Source organism: Stomoxys calcitrans, chromosome 2, assembly GCF_963082655.1.
Source record: "Stomoxys calcitrans chromosome 2, idStoCalc2.1, whole genome shotgun sequence".
Classification (NCBI taxonomy): Eukaryota; Metazoa; Arthropoda; class Insecta; order Diptera; family Muscidae; genus Stomoxys; species Stomoxys calcitrans.
Window position 1 is genome coordinate 5333054 of NC_081553.1, and position 6000 is coordinate 5339053.

Sequence of the window (6000 nt, forward strand, 5' to 3'; positions counted from 1 at the left end):
CGAGGAGGGTTCGTCCCCCTTCCGATACCTAAAAATTATATAGCCTATGTTTCCTTCCAGACCAACCTACACAATATGCAAAAGTTTCAAGAAAATCGGTTCCGTCGTTTTTCTATCAATACGGAATAAACGAACCGAATCCCATATATGCGTGATTGGCTAATTCGCCCATTTTGAGCTTATTTGTGGGGGAGGGGTGATCCGCTATACTTCAACATGAATTTGTATGCCAGATTCGTAATCTACCCTAGCGTACTTTTTATTTGATGCGCATATTGTCCTTATCGGTCCACTTTTGATTTTGGGTGGTGTTTTTGGGGTAACGGTGGAATGTCCGTCCCTTCCGTTATCCGTTAATTATGAAGCCTATTTCCACTTCCTGACCATATTCGTAATCTACTCCCGAATACCTTTCCTTAGAGTCCCACATTGTCATGATCGTCAAATAAACATATTTTAAAGAGTTTTGGAGCTGGGGCGGCCCACCAGGTACTTGGAGCCAACTTTTATTACGGAATTCTTACTCTACTCTTGAATACCTTTCATTTGAATCCCATATTGTCTCGATCGTTCCACTTTTATTTTTGGGTAGTACTTTTGGGGCAAGGGGGATGGTCCGCCCCCCTCCCGATATCAAAAAATTATATAGCCTATGTTTCCTTCCAGACCAAGATACACAATCTGTGCAAATTTCAAGGTAATATATGATTCACAAATATGATTTTTCAAAAATTCTTTTAGAAATGTCAACAAATTTTTTTCAAAGTTTGATTTTTGTTGTGAATTTTATTTAAAATTAATTTTTGTAGAATTCCCTTTCCGCAAATTGATATCAATGCTATTTTTTCGAGTTGTTTTTCAATAGGGAATTTGTATACCTTCCACCATAAGATACCGGTATACTAATTTCGTCATTCTGTTTGTAACTCCTCGAAATATTCCTCTAAGACCCCATCATGTATAAACATTCTTGATCGTCATGACGTTTTAAGTCGATCTAGCCATGTCCATACGTCCGTCTGTCGAAAGCACGCTTACTTCCAAAGGAGTAAATCTAGCCGTTGGATATTTTGCACAAATACTTCCTATTAGTGTAGGTTGTTTGGGATTGTAAACAGACCATATCGGTCAATGTTTTGATATAGCTGCTATATAAACCTGTCTGGGATCTTGACTTCTTGAGCTACTAGAGGGCGCAATTCTCATCCGATTTGGCTGACATTTTCCACGAAAAGTTTTGTTATGACTTCCAACAACCGTGCTAAGTATAGTTCAAATCGGTCCATAACCTGATGTAGCTGCCATATAAACCTATCTGGGGTCTTGACTTCTTGGTCCACTAGAGGGCGCAATTCTCATCCGATTTGGCTGAAATTTTGCACGACAAGTTTTGTTATGACTTCCAACAACTGTATTTTGTTGTATGGCTTCTCCCACGACCTTTAACATACGCATCAAATATGGTCTGAATCGGTTTTTAGCCTGATGCAGCTCCCATATAAATCGATCTCCCTACATTACTTCTTGAGTCCCTAAAGCGCGCAGTACTTATTCGATTTGGCTGCAATTTTGCACAATGACTTCTACTATGGTCTACAACATTCAATTTAATTATGGTCAGAATCGGACCATAACTTGATACATCTCCAATTCTTTTTTCTTTATCCTTTGATTGCCTAAAAACAGTTACTGGGAAACGAACTCAACAAATGCCATCCATGGTGGAGGGTATATAAGATTCGGCCCGGCCGAACTTAGAACGCTTTTACTTGTTTGTAGGGTGATAGAATATTTTTTCTCTACAAGACAATAATAATCAAACATTAATCCTTTTTTCCCCTTACTAGTAGCTGCTTTCAATTTTTATACCCTTCACCACAACTGTGGTACAGGGTGTTATAAATTTGTGCGTATGTTTGCAACGCTAAGAAGAAGAAAAGCTAGACCCATTGATAAGTATACAGATCGGCCTGAAATCACTTCCTGATTCGATTTAGCTATGTCCGTATGTCCGTCCATATATACTTGTGATCAAGGTACAGGTTGCATTTGTTGTCCCATTGACACAAAATGTTGCCCAAGTCACTTTTTTGGTCCAAGAACGAACAGTATTGACTTTGAACCAAACTTGTTTAGATTTATTGTAGATATAGCTCCAATATGGCATTTTAAGGTTGTAGAAGCCACAATTTGACTCTGATCCTTGCAAAATGTAGCGTGAGAGGCTTAATATGACGCCCCAATATGTGTGCAAAATTTCATCAAAATTAGTTCAGATTTTTCGAACATCTTCTAGGTCGAGATCATGTTCAATGCTTTCTATTCAAAGAATAGCATAGCAGAGAACTTATAAAAGTTGAGCAAGTGTGTGTTATTATTCGAGACACTTTCACTAGGTGGTGATCAACACCTTTGTAAAATTGATTAAGTCACCCTCCATAGCCAAAGACTATGGAGTACGATGTGGAGCACAGTTTTGTTTTGAAACAGGGCTCAATAAGTCCACTAACACTCCTTAGCACAGTAAGAGAGGTGAAAGCCTTTCCACTATTCCTTTACAAACTCATCAACAATGCTAAGAACAACAAACACATCAACATTGCCAAACTCTTTTTGTTGTGCAATGGTCATCCGATATAACCTTTTTAAGCCGTAGAAGCCACAATTTTGGTCCTATCTTAACGACTTCTTATTTTGTGTACAAAATGTTCGTAAAATGTCATATCCTGCTGCCTACTAAATTTTTTCGTTACACTAGTATGGAATTTTTGGGATATATGGGATAAAGATAATGTATTTATAAATTATATAGTTAACCCACTTAAGTGGGACTTTCTTCTGTGACGTATATATTAATATCTTTGGTGTTGCTATATTTAAGCTGTTGATGGTTTCATATGAATCACCTAATAGAGTCTAAAATAAATTGCGAACCGATTCAGAGCTATTAGGACTATTTAGGATGGGGCGTATATTAATTTTGTCAGTTCTTTTGGAACGCATCGAAATATTCATTTCCGACCATACATGATATATTGGGTTGCCCAAAAAGTAATTGCGGATTTTTCATATAGTCGGCGTTGACAAATTTTTTTACAGCTTGTGACTCTGTAATTGCATTCTTTCTACTGTCAGTTATCAGCTGTTACTTTTAGCTTGCTTTAGAGAAAAGTGTAAAAAAAATATATTTGATTAAAATTCATTCAAAGTTTTATTAAAAATGCATTTACTTTCTTTTAAAAAATCGCAATTACTTTTTGGGCAACCCAATATATTCCTGATCTTTGCAAGATTTTATAACGATTTTTAATTATGTGTCTATCCGGCTGGCCTCGCATTAATTGTAATCATGGCACTGTTTCAAACTGTTGAGATATTGAACTGAATTTTGGCACAGCCCAATATTTTATCTATACGCAGATTAAGTCATGGAACAAGCCAGACTATGAACAATCTCCCAAATTAGAATTTCGGGTCCATAAAACACATGTTTATTAAAAGTTTTCGCTGATATTTGTCACAGTGGGTTGTACTAGGCCCACCGCATCTAATACTTAGATATAGCTGCCGTATAGATCGATTTTACCATATTGGATTTTGAGTGCGTAGAAGGCGCATTTTTATGTAATACTATGCCACTCGACACTCTTACATTAGGCTTTCGATGCCGACGGGATAACTATGAGCACCACACGGTATAGAATTTTGAGCTCTCGTTATCACGCTAAGCTTAGATAGGAGCTTTCAGGCGCCTGCACAGGTTGCGGAGTGTAGTGGAGTGCTCCTTACTGAGTAATCGCGATTGTAGTCACGGGCAGTTAGTAGTATCGAGTGCTGAGTTTCAGTAAAAGATTGACCGGCACAGGCACTTATTTAAATTCTGATATGATGTGGCTAGTTATTGGCGCCTTTAAATAAAGAATGGTAACCACGTTCCAGCTGCGATTGGTCCGGACCGGAACAAGCTTGCCACATAGTCCGATCTCACGATTTGTGATCCTTAGCCCTAAAAGAGCTCATTTACTAATCGATTACGCTGAAATTTAGAGCTGAGACCCCCCGACATGCATGCCAAGTATATTTCACATCGCCATATAGAACAATCTCCCGATTAAGGGCCTTCGGATCAATGGCGCAATTACTGCTCGATTTTGCTGAACTTTGAAAACGCGATCGTTTTGGACTCTCCACATGATTTCTGAATATGGTCTACCATTTCCAAAGTGACATGCAAATCGGGGCTAGCCTGGATCATATTGGATTGAGGTCCCGAGAACTCTTATACAAGTCACTGTTTCAGCGAAATGGGGCAACAAATCATCCGCTGTTTTATGGAATTAAGAATCTGATCTTAATACTGTGTTTTGTTTTAAAACGAAATCAGGTAATAAATGAAGGTTTTATGGGCTTCAGACTCTTTATCGGCAGATCGATCTATATGGCAGCTATATCTAAATATAGTACGATCTGAACCATATTAAGGTCAGATATCGGAAGACTCAAAACAACTCAACGTATCTGTGACAAATTGCAGCTCAATATCTCAATTTTTGAAGACTCTGGAGTGATTACAACAGAAGAATGGACAGACGAACGAACGGACAGACACACGAACATTGTTAAATCGTCTTAGAACTTAGAACGACGATACGAAACATATATACTTTGTAAGCTCGGAAATTGATTTTTCGATGTGTTGCAAACTCAATGACTAAATGACTAAAATATCCAATGGCAGTGGCTATAAAAAAATTTTGCTGAAATTTGTAGTAGTAGTAAATTTGGATATAGCTGCTGGATATCGATTTGATTGCTACGAAATGTAAAGAATAATTTTTATTTGACAACTTGATATCCTGATGACTAATATTCCAATATCATCGTGTTCGGACCATATTAAGCTATATGTTGGTCCTAAGTTGGTCGGTTTCACGATTTAAAGTCTTAGTTGGTGAGTTGTTTCGTAGCCTTTGACTTTCTGGCTATATCGGACTAGATTTGTAGACCGATAAGATACATATCCAAGGATGTGGCTTAATGCCCTTTTGTTTGTGTTTGTGAATTTGAATGTATTGCGTATCTTGTCGCCCAAACTGTTATTCGTGGAATTCACTACTTGAGGATTTTAGGATTTTTGTTTATTTTTGAAAAAGCCATTCGATGTAACCAAAATTTAAGTGCCAAAGTCAAAAAGTATGTTCGCTGTTTTAAAAGAATTCTTTTGTTGTGACATCCATTAAAGATGGGTGAGTGCGAGTAGGTATACATGCTTCACCTCCAGACTGGATGTGTGTGTGTGGACGACGTGCATGGGCCATTAACGAAAATAATCATTTGTTTGTTAAATTTCGTACCCGGCCATTAGTTTAAGGTAATGAGGTTTGAGATCTATTGACGCAATGCTACTACTAAGCCTTGCCTTGCCACCATACAAAAATATGGTGTTGACAATCACAACTCTTTTCGTACTTTCAATGATCGCAAGAAGTCTCTAATATTATTTCTCATGCACAGAAATCAATCACGAATCGCTATTTTTTTCAGCAAACAAAGGCTGGTGTCATCATTACGACATGCAGGCAAAAGTTAACGAGGTGGGTCGTTTGCCTTTATTTGGAAATTAATAAAGGGAAAGTACTTAAAGTGTTTAATGGGTTAACTTTTGAATATGATTGTCCGGTGGGAATGTCACCACATTGAATTAAACAATGGTCATGCTTAATTAGATGTTGCTTAGTAACCGACTCAATTCTGAGGATACCACAGCGACCGTGAAGAGGCAATCGAGACACCCATATTTTCGACTCAACAACTGGTTAAAGTTTTGGTTGGAACGTAGATCTAAATCACTGTTGGTACCACAGGGGTATCGGCTCGATTTCAGTTGAGGGCCCTATATATAAGCCAGCAATAAATTAATGTTTTTAAGCGGTTTAAGTTTAGTAAACTTTCTCGCTACTTAACATAAGATGATGATGTAATTTAGGGTTTATTAAATGT